The sequence below is a fragment of the Spea bombifrons genome, chromosome 2 (assembly GCF_027358695.1).
Source record: "Spea bombifrons isolate aSpeBom1 chromosome 2, aSpeBom1.2.pri, whole genome shotgun sequence".
Classification (NCBI taxonomy): domain Eukaryota; kingdom Metazoa; phylum Chordata; class Amphibia; order Anura; family Pelobatidae; genus Spea; species Spea bombifrons.
The window spans coordinates 65,696,874-65,714,128 of NC_071088.1; the positions used below are offsets into that span (position 1 = coordinate 65,696,874).

General features: G+C 38.2%; 1 long non-coding RNA gene across 1 annotated transcript; it reads right to left on the bottom strand.

Moving 5' to 3' along the window:
- Positions 1–16,130: 16,130 nt before the first annotated feature.
- On the bottom strand, positions 16,131–16,656 carry LOC128472667 (uncharacterized). Its single transcript, XR_008346196.1, has 2 exons — positions 16,469–16,656; positions 16,131–16,329 (listed from the first exon to the last, which is right to left on the bottom strand). It is a non-coding gene; the product is annotated as an uncharacterized LOC128472667 (long non-coding RNA).
- Positions 16,657–17,255: the final 599 nt, after the last annotated feature.

Consider the following 17,255-nt stretch of genomic DNA (forward strand, 5'->3'; position numbering starts at 1 on the left):
TTAGCAAAGTGTAAATGTGACCAAACACACCAGTCATTTGTTCTGCTCAATGTGAGAGCACATATCCAATGTACATCAAACACATATAACAAACTACTGTATCTATATCTGCAATCTTTATAGCACCATAGGATGAACCATATGAACCAGCCAATCAGCTGCTTTGGCTTTTTGTGTTAGTAAACCACTAGTACCCCATGTCAATGTGGTTGGGTGATTTTTAGTAAGAACATGTCTTTTTCTTACTAAATCAATAAGAACAATAGTAAAACATCAGTATGTCGGTTTTAGTAATCAAACCAGGGTGGAGCTGTTGATATAGTACATTTTATTACTGTGAAACTAATTGATAATAGTCGCAAACTTATATTTATTGACAAACTATATAACATCAGTGCGGGTATCGAGTTGGACAACAACAATCTCCATGTGATGTACTTAATATCAAAAAAATTAAAATTGACTGAAATATAAAAAATCTAAATCAATTGCTACAGTCATAAGATATTTACAAATAAAATATCGAAGAATATGTTGAATAAAACCAGGTTCTGTCCACCGATAGGTGCTTGGTCTCTGTTTCACTAATCAAATTCAATTCAGTTCTAGACTGGTACTAAAAATTGGTCCTGGTGCTTTAAGGACAGCAGCCGTTTTCTGTGTGTGCAGCTGCATGTATCCAGCAGACGTCTGCATGCTAAAGGACTTTCCCCGCTGTCCGAAAGCATATATCTGCCAATGGAAGATGCTCTTGGGCACCAACGCACTCACATTTGACTAGTGTGCCAGTTCAGACCTGATTAAATGTGTATTTCCTTCTAAACTTGGCCCGTCAAACTGTTCTTGAGAATGCAATTTGCGTACGTCTGATCTAAGCATTTGCCTGCCATAAGTAAATTTAACTATGTAAGGATCTTATTGTGTAGAATATAATAAAATATTGGTATAATCTCTAAGGCATTTGTTTGTTTTTTTGCAGTACCTCATACACTTATTTTTCATATGTCTTCTTTATTCTCACTATCCATTAGTGAAACAAATTAGCACATATAAGCACATATAAAGGAGCTTTAACTCATTATCCTTATAATTAGCGTTCAACTTACATAGCTGAATACAAATCTCCGATGGATGGCACCACGCTATAGAACAATGATTTCAAAGGTTGAATGGATGGCAACAGACAAATACTACATTTGAACAGGGGCGGGCTGGGCCGGGGGGCAGGGGGGCAATTGCCCCCCAGGCCGCCCGAAATCTAATCTAAACGGCCGCTGGGTGCTGATGCCGCCGGCCGGCGCTACTTTAATACTTTTATTTAAAAAATTTAATATGGCAAGCCGGATTGGCTATTAAATGAAAAAAAAAAAGTATTTAAGCAGCGCCGGCCGGCGGCATTAGCACCCAGCGGCCGTATGCGATGGCCGCCAAGTGATGGGAGCAGCGTGAGGGGTGAAAGCTCCGCCCCCTCGCACTCGCCTTTCACCCCTCACGCTGCTCCCATCACTATGCGGCCATCAGATTGTTGGAAATCGAATCTAAATGGCCGCTGGGTGCTAATGCTGCCGGCCGGCGCTACTTTAATACTTTGTTTATTTTTAATATGGCAAGCCGATTCGGCGTATTAAATAAATAAAAAAAGGATTAAAGTAGCTCCGGCCGGTGGCATCAGCACCCAGCTGCCGTTTAGATCAGTTTTCCAGCAGTCTGATGGCCGCATAGTAATGGGAGCAGCGTGAGGGGTGAAAGGTGAGTGCGAGGGGGCGGAGCCACTTCACTTGACTTGCCCCCCAGGCCTTAGGCTGCCAGCCCTCCCCTGCATTTGAATACCTAACAGACAACTATGAAACGATAACGACAAATAAAGGATAGAGAAGCACACTCTGCAAAACCTTCATCATCACTTAGTGAACTGCATACATTGGGTTTCAAAAGTGGAGCTAAATGAAAATAGAAAGAAACAACAATACCCCAAGAAACCATGTTATGACCCCAATAATCCAGCATATGCAGATGAGCGTTACAATAAAGGCACAACAAAAAGATGAGAAAGAGTCAGCTTAACACATTCTGACATCCTTTGGTTTGTGTATACCAGGTCCTCCAACATAGGGGTGGACTCCATCCTGGCAATACATTTGGCAAGTGCTGAAATGTGATGTGTTTTCCAGTACAAGAGAACAAGCAATTAACAACTGGCTTTTCAGGGTTTCTTATATTTCATCAGCAGTGTGGGGGTACCATGTTAAACTGCTTCTGGGGATGCAACAAATTAGTCTTTCTTCCATTGAGATTTCATGGTCTTGTAGGGTCCTACGTCACCTTTCTAGCTGCCGTGGGATTCCTGTTCCACAGTCTAATGCAATAAGGTGTTTTATGACACTGTGATTAACTTATACATTAGGTATAGAGAATGGGAAGACAAAAAAAACGCTCGCATATATGCTAACACCATACATTTAACACATATGCACGCTCTTTGACGCCTTATGCTAACACTAACAGACACGTACTCTAACACCATACTGTAACATACTCATGCAATTACTCTAAAACCACACCCTGACAAACACTACCTCAAGTGCTACTACTAGCACAAAATGCTAATACGTGCTCACCTTCTAGCACCATATAATAACAAACACAACGCAAGCTTCTGAACTCATACTGCAGGTTCATGTAACATTGCTGTACCATCTAATGTTGGTTTGTCTTAGTCTGTCAATTGGGTGTTGTCATACCCCTTGAATATACTGTATGTGTTGTAAGAAGCGCTGCGTAAATTGTTGGCGCTATATATATATATATATATATATATATATGAGAAAATGGCTCAGTGAGGCTGTTTAGGCGGCATAGGTGGCACAGGCAGGCTGTTTAGAGGCAGAGACAAGATGTTTGGGAGCAAAGATTTAGAGACATATCTACAGACACACACAGTGGATTAGAAAGCCATTGACTGCTCAATAGGATTACTGCTTTTCCCTTGTACAAACATGGTATATTTAGGGGGGTAGAAAAAGGAAAAAAACTACAAAAAAAAAAGTCAGGGGGCATCTTTTAGAACAAGTTTTGTTTCCACAAAACTCCATGAAAGTTACTCAGCTAACAGAATGTCCACACAGGACAAGCCCCCCTGTGGTGATACACCTCCCTTGGTCACACCCTTTAATGGTCACACCTCTTCCTGGTTAAGCCCCTCCCTTGTGGTTACACCCAGTCATTTCTATTTTTCAATATTTGTAGCAATAAAAACACTACTTTTAATTTGTGGTTTTTGCACATCACAAATATTTTTTATTAGATAAATATATTACATAATATTGGCAGCAATTGATATATTTATTGCCATAAATAAATATGACATCAAATGCCCCAAAACAGCTAATCAGTGCTATCATAACACCCAAACAGTCTGTCTGTGCAATCTTTGTCCCCAAACAATTGGTCTGTGCCATCATTGGCCCCAAACAGCTTGTTTGTGCCTTCTTTACCCTTTGCAACATACACTCTGGCACACATACGTAAACACACTTTACCCAAATTTACACGTTAACACACAGCCACATGCTTACACATACACCCATACTACTTACTTACTTACCCTACAAGTAACCTAACCTCTATGTTAACACATAAACGTTTACACATTAATGTTTATACATACAAACACTTTCACATAGACATTCATGCTCACATGTTATGCATGCACATTTATGCTCACATACACTTATATATACACACATTCCTGCTCACACACACTTATATATATATATATATATATATATATATATATATAGATATAGATATTCATGCTCACACACTTATACATAGACATTAATGCTCACATGCACATAAACATACATACCCCCTTACTGTCCCTGCTCCTGCAGATCCTCAGTTTGTGCCTGAGTGCCCAATGGGTCAATCCACCCCTAATAATGCATACATACCATTCTTGCCAGGAACCTTGTGTGAAAGTAGCATTAGGCTAGATGGCAAACTCACAGGTAGGGTTCTGAACTCCTGTTGTGTCTGTATGTGTTAACGTATTTTTGTTATGTATGTGTTAACCACTCCATTTAAATTGTACAGCACTGCGTAATTTGTTGGTGCTTAATAAATAAAAGGTATTAATACTAATAATGCATACATGTACAACGATATGCCTAATAAGTATATCCACATGTATTCATGCAGAAATATCCATTCACACGCACCTGCATACATGCTGACTGCCATAAACACAGATTCCAGCTCCAATCTACAAAGTATCTCTCTTCTTATAGCTACAGGTTGATGACTGAGGTATCCTGACACATTAACTCTGACCTCTTTTACAATTAATAATTTTATTTAGCAACTCTTAAAATGATACTGTGTATTGGGCCTTTTATTCAGCTCCCTTAAATGTGAGTTAAAATTTTGTCATGCTTGTCTCTTGGCAAAACCTGGGATTGATGAGTTTTTGCCTTAGAAATAAAAAAAAAAAAGTTTTGCATTCTTGAATGTTATGAATAAATGGAACAGCACCTGTAATGTACAGGCATAAGAACCTCAACTAAGAAAGTGGTCATGATATGATTAGGATATGATTAGGATTAAGCATGTCATAGTGTATCTGTCCTTCATTTGAGGGCCTTTATTTTATTGAAGTCTTGTTTAAGAAATTTGTAACTTAGCAAATTTTACAAGCAGCTTTTGTTTAGCTCTATTGATTTCTTTCATTCAACCAAATAATCTAGTTTTACAGACTCCATTGCTGAGAACCATGCAAAACATACACCAATCAGCCCTAACATTATGACCACTGACAGGTAAAGTGAATAATACTGATAATCGTGTTATCATGGCACCTGTCAGTGGGTAGAATATATTAGGCAGCAAGTGACTGTGTCATTCTTAAAGTTGATATGTTAAAAGCAGGAAAAATGGTGTAAGGATCTGACAAGGGCCAAATGGTGATGGCTGGACAACTGCAGCTCTTGTGGGCTGTTCCTGCTCTGCAGAGGTCAGTACCTATCAAGAATGGTCCAGGGAAGAAAGAACAGTGAACCAATGACAAAGTCATGGGCAGCCAAAGCTCATTGATGAATGTGGGGAGCGAAGGCTGGCCTGTGTGGTCAAATCCAACAGACGAGTTGTTGTAGCTCAAATTGCTGAAAACGTTAATGCAAGTTCTGATGGAAAGGTGTCAGAAAGGTGCATCATAGTTTGTTGTGAATGAGGCTGAGTAGCCACAGACCAGTCAGGGTGCCCATGCTGACTCCTGTCCACTGCCGAGAGAGCCTACAATTTCAATCCAGTCAATCATCTGTAGCATGTGCTGGACAAAAAAGTCTGATCCATGGAGGTCCCACCTTGCAACTTGCAAGACCTAAAGGATCTGCTGCTATGTTCTTGGTGCCAGAAACCACAGCAAACCTTAGAGGGCCAGTGAAGTCAATGCCTTGATGGTTCAGGGCTGTTTTGGCTGCAAAAGGGGGACCTACACAATATTAGGAAGAGGGTTCTATCAAATCTTAATAGTCATATAGTGGCTGCGAGGACATAGAACATCTGTATTTTAATTGATGCCTTCACTATAACACCCAAACCAAAGCTACAACTCATTTATAGCTATGTGTGGTAACCATGGCTGGATTAAGGAGCTTTGGGCGCTGGAGCAATTACGCAGGAAGGACCACCTTTCTGGATTTCCTGCATCTTAACAATCACTTTTCCCCTTTTTCTCTGCTTTCTGCCTTTTGCGGTAATTTTTCCTTCTGTTCTATAATTTCCTGACTTTTTGACAATTTCTTATTTCATAACTCTTTATTTTGACCTCACTTGCTGACATCTTTTCCTCACCTTTTCCCTTGTTTCTTTAATCTTGCTCTTGTTGATGTCAGGGGTCAGAGGAGAATGGGCATACTGGTTTGAGATGACAGAAAGGCAACAGTAACTCAAATAACCATGCGTTACAACCAATGTATGCAGAATACCATCTCTGAACACACAACACATCGAACCTTGAAGCAGATCGGCTACAGCAGCAGCAGACCACACCGGGTGCCACTCCTGTCAGCTAAGAACAGGAAGCTGATGCTACAATTCGGACAGGCTCACCAAAATTGGACAATGGAAGACGTTGCCTGGTCTGATAAGTCTCGATTCCAGTTGCGACATTCAGATGGCAGGGTCAGACTTTGGCATAAACAACATGAAAGCATAGATCCATCCTACCTTGTATCAACGGTTCAGGCTGGTGGGGCTAGTGTAATGGTGTGAGGGACATTTTCTTGGTACAATTTGGGCCCCTTAGTGCCAATTGAGCATCATTTAAATGTGACAGCCTACCATAGTATTATTGCTGACCATGTCCATCCCTTTATGACCACAGTTTACCCATCTTCTGATGGCTACTTCCAGCAGGATAAAGCACCATGTCACAAAGCTCACATCATCTCAAACTGGTTTCTTGAACATGACAATGAGTTCACTGTACTCCAGTGGCCTCCACAGTCACCAGATCTCAATCCAATAGACCACCTTTGGGATCTGGTGGAACTGGAGATTTGCATCATGGATGCGCAGCCAACAAATCCGCGGCAACTGTGTGATGCCATCATATCCTTATGGACCAAAATATCTGAGGAATGTTTCCAGCACCTTGTATGCCACGAAGAATGAAGGCAGTCCATGAAGGCAAAAAGGGGTACAACCCGGTACTAGCAAGATGTAAGTAATAAAGTGGCCAGTGAGTGTATATAACTGTGCTAAACTTAATTATGTTAAATGATCCATGTCAATGAAATAAAAATATATGTCATTATTTCTAATGTAATGTATTAGTAATGTATAAGACTCTACAGGAAAAAGAGTTGGATCTTCAGTGGGATATTATTTTTATTATATTTATTTTATTGCACTTTAGAACCAATGTCCTGAGACTTGACATAAATAGGTGAGATGTGAGTGCCTGCAATGCGGCTGGATAATTATCTGAAAATTAGAGAGACAAGCTGACTTGTAGGAGGATTTTATTAAGCCACAATTTGTAAAACCTTTAAAAATAACGTTTTATTTTCATAAGCAAAGATTTTAATTTCCAAACTTGGTGGTGAATCATAAAGCATAATGAAATAAAGCTATTGAGCTAGGGCCTTGCTTAAATAAACATCATTTCCCAGTACAATTCTTTTTTGTAATACTGTGCAGAAAGCTGTTAAAATAGATGCACTGGAAGATAGATTTTTTCAAGACTTTATAATAATTCTTCAACCATGCTTGGTCCAATATTACTATTAACCCCTTTGAATGCTGGGCCTTTTGTAGAAGACCAAGCCAGTTTTTTTAATCTTGTTATAATTATATTTAGGTGACAACTGTATGAACCAACATATTTTCCCCACTATTTCCCAATATATACAGCAAAGAAAGTAAGCAAAGTAACATACCACATGACTGACACAGCCCCAAGTGTCGATAACATCATACAACACTAACACTATACACTAAGACACATGCTAAGATCGAGCTCTCCCGCATGCACCATATACAAACACTTAAGCTAACATTATACACTAAGATACATGCTAAAACTAAACACTAACCCAAACGCTATCACCCATGCACTCATGCTAATACTATACACTAACGCATGCATTCTAGTATATGCTAATAGAATATGAATATGAGAATGATCAAATGGTGCAAGAATTTGCAAAATTAATTAAGCAAGCTCCACATTTAGATTACAACATGCTGTGTATAATATCCAAATTGCAAAAGAAATACAGGGTTCTTCTTAGGCGAGTTGAGGTCAATTCAGTGGTAGAACTTTGTTGCAGCTCCACCCACTCATGTCTTTCAATGCTAGATCCATTTTATATACTTCATTCTTATACTTTATCATTTCAGAGGTAAATCTTGGTTCAAAAAATGTTGCTAAATATAAAGAGCTTCTGTTATTGCAGTAAGATGCTCTTGTTTGGTCAGCGGGGTGACATCGTACACCTTGCCAAGGTACAAGATGGTTCCAGACTCTTACAATATTTTTAAATCATTCCACACAGTACAAAGAATTCTGGCGCTCAATAAACAGTTTTCTACAATAACATAGCATTTCTTTCTGATACTATAAAAATGTTAATGACTAGAACTCGCCATACTGAATGTGGACCGGGAATGTGTGCGTCTATACGTTAAACTGAGCGTTGTATGCAGCAGGTGCATGATTTGCAATACCGTTTCGTATTGTTTTTAAGTTTAAGATAACACCCATTAATTCATGAGAATAGTGGGAGTAGGAGAAGCAGCAAGTATTTTTGAGAGCAGAAGATTAGAGGACCAGGTCATGGATTGATTCTGCTAGGTAGTTAAACAAACACCTTTTGGTGTTGGCAAGCCAATGTTATGTGCTAATAAAAAGGATGCATATACAAGAAGTTTAGGCCAGAAAACAAAGTTGGCAGAGGAAATCTACAGCAAAAGATTAAAGTTAGAATTTTCTGTGATATATGTGTGTATATCTATATCTATATCTATATTGCAATTTCATCCATCTTTTCAGAGCTGCCTGGACAATACTAGGGTGAAAGGGTTACTTTAATGGTTTCTGTATAAAACACTGATTAACGGCTTTGTTTCCAGACTTTACCATGTTTGCTGCCAGCAGTTCAATCGCAGTTTGTCCAACTCCGTTTTCTGGCAAAAAAAATTGTGGAGTCAGTCAATATGGGATCTTTTTAACAGATGAAGTGATGCATAAAATTTAGCAGGCCTTGTGGCTGACTTTCCTGACCACATTAAAAAAAACTATCCATTCATAGATAAAGATACAAATACAGGGTGTGCGATAGAGAGTCAGAAAAGTTAAATCTGTAAGTATCTTGTGTGATTGCTAACAGCTGTGGCGGGATGTCTGCAGGGAAAGACATGTGGCAGATTGGCAGAGAAGATGCTTCCCATTTCAAAAGTGAACCTGGAAAACTAGTAATTAAGTTGGCTTTTCTTCACCAGAAAGCAGGGCGGGATTTGTGAATAGGTAGACTTAGCAATTCTCCTGAGTGCCAGATTAGGAGGGTGCGATGGCAGTGGTTTGTTGCTTTGAACATAGCCAGCCTAACCACACAGCTTCGAGCTGACCGGGTGCTTTAATTGGCATGGACAGCAGAGACAGGAAAACATTGACTAGCTCTTCAACCACCCCTGATCTTGCTGGGGTGGCACCTACATGCTCTTTAGAGAAAAGCATGGATTTAAAACAAAGTTCTGACCTCAGTTTTAATCACCAGCTGACACAGCTTTTCTGAGAGTTGAGATTTAGGATTTAGTAAATTTAACAGATCTGTTTTAATAGAAAAAATATAGATTAGAGGAGAGGCCTAGAAAGTAATACCTCAGGTAGTAGTTTGACATGCTGTCTAAATACTATCAATAACTTTACAAAATGGTGTCTCTTTCCAAATGAATTGATTGTGTGTACTAAAAAATGTAAAAAATTTCAACTTTTAATCATTTACTATAACGATGATTATGACAATGAGTATTATTATGCTGGCAGAGTAGTTTGCAGAAGATGGCCTATCATAAGGATTAATGCAGGGAAATCATCCTTCCCTGTGGCTTTGGATAGCACCATGTCAGATCCTGTTGGTGGTACCCTGGAAGGCAATGGCATTGTGAATAATACACAAGAGACAACATTAGCAACCTACCCTTCTAGCTGATGGCACAGGAATTAAAGGTTATTTAGTCTACAGGAGAGTGCTGGCGGTGAAAACAGATATAGCTTACCAAGCCAGAAGTGAACTGCTACAGACTAGGACAGTCTTTGTATTAAGCATTGAGTTACCTGGGAGTACCTGTTTCTAGGGGCTTGTCTCGTTATACTTTGCTGCCTCAATTAAACTGACTAAAGTACTCACTGACCCTATCACACACAAGGTTAAATATACCACGCCATGACAAACACTGATTTACTTCACATTGAGGGGGAGCTAAAGGACCCGTATTGCTTGGCATGCTGTTTACAAGTGTCATTAACCTGTTTCCTGGCCAAACACAAGAAAATGGAAAGCTGTAAAAGCAAGAACACAATATAAAATGAGACCAAGCAGGAAAATGGCCAACGATTTCTACATAAATTTAATACATATCCAGGTGTAAGCAGTGCTACTGGAGAAGCGGACAGCTTCATGCCAATTACACCTATTCTTGTTATTTCAGATATTGTCTTAGTTTCTATTGATTTTCACATTCAAAAATGTAGAGCCTGTAAGTTACCTATATGTCAATAAAAACTATTTATTTTGCTCCTGTCAACACTTTCCCATCTCTCTTATCACCTAGGATTTAAGACCAAATTTATAGGACAGTGCACAACACACAGAAGAATGGTATGTACTGTGAGGCACATGGGACATATGCTAAATAATGTTCCAATCTTATTCTTTCGTTTTTTCCATTTCCAGTCTAACTTGATTTGCCAGTTTTATTGTGTTACCCTGAAGTCTCTCCTTTAAATTATATCTGGTTATTTGGGGCTGTTTTGTTCTACGCAAGTTATGATGCCAGACAAGATAACGTTCATTTTATGGACACTGAGTGGTTATTTCCTGTACAGGGAGGGTCCTCACTTTATTACATGGTAACTTATGCAGGACAGGAGGCCCTTTTAGCTGAAAGGATATTTACACGGTTACAAGAACCATTTAAACGTGTTTGAGTATAGAACTGATTTCCATCTCAGTGTCGAGAAGCTATAATTCCCTTCTTTTGATGCAAAATGTAAAACAATACTATTTTTTCTCCAACACCAAGTATATCTGTAAAATAATCACTGTGTCTAGGTTGTATCTGGATAGCTTAGTGTGCATACAGTCAGCTTGTTTAGTATAGTTGTTGGGATTTTTGTATTTGGACTGACAGTTGAACAACATGGCATGATTTATTTCAGAACAAATACTAAAGTTACTTTGAAAGATCTGATAGACAAGTCATACGTATACCACAAGATGTAGTATCTCCATCATTAAAATGTACTGTAATGGTTTATTATACACTGTGCAGCTAGATATACAAAGTACTTTATTTACATTCAGGCCACAGTCTTGTGCTGTCTAAGGATGCTGGAAATAGAGAACACAAAAAATACTATATTATAATTTTTTAATAATAATATTTATAATAACTTTATAATTTAGTAATTTATCCAGACAGTGATTCTGCACTAAGAAAATACAGGGACTAAACAGTGCTTGTCACCACATTAATTATGCATTATTCTACTTAGCCCTTCTTGCATGAAAATCCCTCTGGGGTTCACCCTTCATAATGCATAGTCTGTCATCTTAAATGTTATCATATTTCTCCACCCAATTCATTCCAGGACAATGTTGTTTTGTAAATAATTCAGAACTATGTGTTAGTTTTCTTTGCTTTTGTTGTTTTTATTTGCAATACATCTTATGCGTTTTCCAAGTATGGAGCAAGAACTCTGATCTTTCTCAATCGAAATATTTTGTTCTTTTTCCTACAAAATGTTACTTTTCCACGTGATTTGAACTAAGGACCACCTAAGAGCTCTAGAAATCTACTAGGCCCTGGTATGGCAAGGCTAAAGCAACAACACCTAAAGAGGGACTTCCACTGTTTTTTTCTCCATGTTATATTTCAAGTTAGGTTTTTGTTAATTGAAGCAGAAGGACAGGAAAACGTACGTAAAATTTTGCATTGGTGTCCCATAGCTCCTGTTTTCCTCGTTTCCTATTTCCTACGGTTGTATGTCCCCTTTCCTTGTTGAACTTCGGGCATTAAGGGGCAGTACTACTTTGAGCCTTACGTGAATCCAAAGTATTGTCGCAAATACATGGCTTGGTTTAGGACATTTAATGCCATTTCAGAGACAAAAATAACTCATGCTTGTGTCATGCAATCAGGTGTCATGTTCAGTTCCCCAAGAGAATTCCAGGTCAACACCACCTATCCCAGACAAGTGTGAATTGTTGGGAGTATTTAATTATTGTATCCACTAGAGTAGGGGGCGTCCAACCTGCGGCCCTCCAGCTGCTGAAGGACTACATCTCCTATAATGCTCTTTCAGCTAAGGGGCTGGCTGAGGAGGATGGGAGATGTAGTCCTGCAGCAGCTGGAGGGCCGCAGGTTGGACGCCCCTGCACTAGAGACCTGTCAATTAAAACAATGGGAGAAACAAGGTATCAACTTTATAAAGAGCAAGCATGGTGAAAAACGGGGCTTATCATAGTGTTCCTGGATCTGTAAGGTTTCTGGAGATCCTTTTCCAAAATAATAAAAGCTATATACAACCCCAGCATAAAACTTTAAAGATTTATTGTATCCATTTAAAAGTTCATGAAAAACATCCACAAACATTGACATGGCACTCCAATAATCCCAAGCGGTATAAATATTACTTAGAAACATAGGAAGATAACAAAAGAGTAAATTAGTGTGGTGGGGGTACCATTTTAACACCAGCTTAGCGCAATATATGTAACTCAGTATGCAATATGTTCTAAGGATCATCCTAAAACCCCGTGGCTCTCTAATACCGATTAAAAGTCCTTCAAATGCATTTACAATCATTATTGCCGACACTGGAGACCTTCAGGTTTATATATAGTATATTGGAGTAAATACCTGTGGATATTCAGAGCTACGCTATATTTAAAGTCCTCCCATATATTTTACTCAGTAACAATATAAAGTCATACACTTTATAAAAAGAAAAAGTACAAATAAGCATGAAGAAATTAACATTGTGGCGGATTTCCAAACGATGTGATTCAACAGAATAATAAAAACACATATTGATTGAAGTGCAGATATTGACATATTTTTATGCAATTGCAGGCTTTGCCATAAACATATTCAATGCACCACTATTATCCTATGAACACAGCAATACATATGTATACAATATTAGTCACTTTCCCAGTGCTGTACAATCTGGAGTTCCTAATGTTAGCACAGCAACTGTGGTTAGGGCCTCTGGGTCAATACCTTGAAATTCCCCAGATGTAAAAAAAAACATCCATTACAGAAGATTGGTGGTTTTATGCATCTTGTAGCTGTTGTATTGAAACGAAATAACCAAAACCAGAAGCAACAAAGTGCCCAAAAATGTGGCCGCTGAACAAAGTTACATTTATTCAAAATTAGGAGAATATTAGCTTGTCTGACTTTCTCCTCTGGTTAGTTTTGGAATATATCAGTCTGACATGTTGCTGCACTTGAAATTGATGGAGTTCTACCTCTCAGAAGCAGTCCTGTTTTTAATAGAAGGGGTATTAAAGTTTATGTTCCAATATTAGAAGTTTGTCGTTTAATGAAATTTCCTGATGCGTCACTGGAATCGGTGTACTGTTCTTTGGTCATTAGGTTTCTGTTAAATATGGGTTTGCGTGCAGCTGACTTGAACTATGACGAGGGGAAAAAAAATATTTACTTGGAATATCCTTATAGATTTTCAAACAGCCAAAATACTTTGGTAAATGGCATTTCAAATTACTTACAATTACGTCACGTACTTCAATTTATTAACATAAGTAACTTTTTTCAGGAAATTGTGACAGTAGACAATGTGACAGTTCGCGTTTAGTATGTGCCTTTGTATTCAAACTCTATATTCAAAGATTTTTAACCCCTTAAGGACAATGGGCGGTCCCTAAACCCATTGAAAACAATGCATTTTGTCATTAAGGGGTTAAATTTCTTTTCAGAAATAGTAACATAGAAACTTGAATCTGATGGCAGATAAGAACCGCCTAGTCTGCCAATGTTTTCGGATGTAAGACTCAGATCTTAGTCAGTCCTTGATCTTGTCTTAAATTTAAGATACCTTTATGCCTATCCCATGCATGTTTAAACTCTCACACTGTAATAGCTTCTACCACTCCTGATTGGAGGCTGTTCCATCTATCTACCACCTTCTCAGTAAGTATAACTTCCTTACATTACATGTAAACCTTTGACCCTTTAGTCTTAGAATATAAGTTCTTGTTTTAACATTTCTCTTCCTTTGAAATAAACTTCCCTTGTGTACTTTGTTAAATGCCTTTTTGTATTTAGTACTTCCATCGCATCTCCTTTATTTTCTTTTTTCCATGCTTTCCTTGCTAGCACACAAGCATTGAAATGCCTGCTTAAATACAACTAACTATACATTAGATGGAACAAGTAAATGTTTACATGAAGATCGTATTTAGAACTATTCGATGACCAGTTTTGGTAAGTCACTGCATAAAATCTTCAAAATTTGCCATTAAAAGCCGGGGTCTCTTTAAAGTTTATTGGACCGCTACTCATTTGGATTTCCCTTTCTCCACTCCACCATCTCTGTAGCACTTGTCTTCACCATGGCATGCCTTTCCTAATTAGGACACACCATCCCCATCCCTCTTGCTCTTGCCTCGGTCCACCCTAGTAATGAGGGTGATCTGTTGAGTATAGAAATGACCTCTGGAATGCTTTAGTACTGCTGCCCTTTATGCCTAGCCTTGAAGATGACCCCTAAGTAAGGTTTAATGTTTTGTATATACCTGTAATTGGTATTTTTGTTCCTCATACTAATTAAACATTTGAATTAAATCAGTTCCTTTGTCCATTCCTCATATATGAACATCCTTCATTAAAGCAAGACTCCTTAACTATGATATCAATCGGCCAACTAGGCCAAAGATACTTTATGGCATAATCATAAGACTGAATGTATGGAAAAAAAAAGGTTTAAGCAGCTTCTGTCAAGAGCATATTATGGCATATTTTAATTCATACTTTTTGTTGATCCAAGCCTGTGAAATCAGTAATATTTTCTCCACTTATGCTTGGGAAAGATTAAAAGGGTGACAGATGGGGTTGGAGATTGTATTGTAAATATGATTTGTTTATCTCTGCATTCATCCCCTATAGCAGATGAAGAGAATGTTCTCTGTAGTATCTGATTTTGCATTCTCTAAAATTCTTCAACACATGATCAACCCATTTCCCAATTAAAATGTTACTTCGTCTATACCAGGAAAGATAATGTTTCTACTTTTATTGGTCATTTGTTTTACTCCCCAACATTTTTGTCCTGATGCAAATCAGTGCGTTATGTGTTTAGATGGTATCTGGGACACGTCTGACTAACACGTACAGTATTGCTTATAAAGTTTTTATTACTATTTCCTTAGAAATATGTTTTAGCAGTTAATATTTGAGCCTATGATAAGAATTAGAGGGTGATGCTGCAATTAGCATTGTAAATACCTTTCACTAGGATATATATAAATTGTGAATTTGTAGAGGAGGGAAATTAGTGTAGTCCATGTATGCTGTTCAGGTTAACTATGACTTCCCAGGTCCTCGTGTGCTACTTTGCTTTGTGCTGGACTTGGCATGTCCATGTTTGCCTATGTTCTGTAAATTGTATGCCTGTGGTCCTCCTACAAAGCAACCTCATATTTTATGCACGGAGATGCTAGTGTTTTTTTTGTGACAAATGGCACCTAGACTTTAAATCAGCCCTGGTCCTCAAGGTCTGAATTACTTTTAAGTCAAGCAGGGGAGGGCTGGCAACATTCAGCATGAGGGGCTGCCAAAAGCACGTTTGGAATACAGCATGCTCAATGTGTACTATCCATTCTTATCCAAATCACATTAACAGAATTGAAAAACACAGAAAAGGAATACAGAATGAGTCAGGAAAATGAATATATTCCAAAAGCTTGTTACTGTAGACATCATGAGATACGTGAAATTGCAATTTAAGCACACAAGAATGCTTCCGGTAGTGGCCCAAAGGCTCTATATTGGAGCAGCCCAGGGGATAATTGTCCTTTTTGATAGGCCTGATGTAGGATAGTGCTTCTTAAAGGTATTATTACGTGTAAACATTTTCACCTGCATCCCTAAATACTTCAATTATTATGTACTATTATTGTATACATCTTAAATGAAAACTTAATTTGTTCCCTCTGCAATGTTCTGCTCTGCCTGCTTGCCTGCCAATTTCTGGCATCACAGAAGTTAAGTTTGCTTGAAGGTTTAGTGGTTTAAAGAGGACTGTGAGAGGTTGTAGGAGGTCTGACTGCTGTGATGTAATACATAGAGGAGAACCTTAGAAGAATGACAGGAGTCTAGTATCTCAATAAAGCTTTTAATGCAGTTTTTTTAAGTGATAGGAAACATTGAGGAGAAAAATAAAACAACGGGTTTCTTTTACTTCTCTATACACGATGCATCACGTATCTAATAATATTTTACGAGGCACCCAAGGTGAAACATCTCCTTCAATGTGAGTTCTATATGACTGTTCTCAAAACACCAGTAATCAGCTGTATTCTGCAAATAAAAGATATTATAAAAATAATCAATGTACTTTATACATTGTTGCACTGCAGTTGATTTTAACCCCTTTGTTATTCTATAGATGTACAGGTACGTCCACAAAAGCTGTGGCAAAATTACCCTTAGGAGGTACCTGTACGTCATGCATTATTCACAGCAGCAGGGACCCCCTGCCACTGCACAGCCTGGACACCCCCCTGTCAGCAGAAACCAGCATCACTGGCTTCCTGCTGACCAATTGTGACAGCTCTCAGTGTAAGCGCTGGTACACTGCTACATACGTAATAACCAATCACGCATTCCCTTCTTTTTCACTGCTGACACTCACTGGAAGCTTTAAATAAAAATAAAAAATAAATGAATAAATAAAAAAATAAACATTACTGTAAGCTCAGTGATGTCATTGTGACATCAGAGGCATACATAAGCGGTACGGGAATCTCTGTCCATAGTGCAAATGGATTAATTGATATAAAAAATATTTTTTAAAAAAAGCCATGACACCCCTTTTCCCTAGCTCTAGATGTAAAAATTAAAACAACCCCTGTTTACTACCTCCAAACCCCTTAGGCTAAAAGTATTAAAAATACTGCCCTATAGGGGGCCTTTTAGATCATAAACATATATGTATGTGGGGTTTGTTTGTAATCAGGGGATGCTGCCAAACATAAATTGGGTAATTACTGTGTAGAAGAAATTCTAAGCGGAAAATTGTATTTTAATATAAGTTTTACTTACATACTAGCACAATAATCACAATTATTATTTTTTGTGTGTTTTTATGGTTGTCAAATGAAAGCCCTCTTTTTCCTGAAAAAAAAAGGATGTATAATGTGTGTGGGTACATCAAACACGGAAAAGGGGAATCTTGATTAAACCAACATATGATAAAAATGACTTTATAGTATGTAGGGTACTAA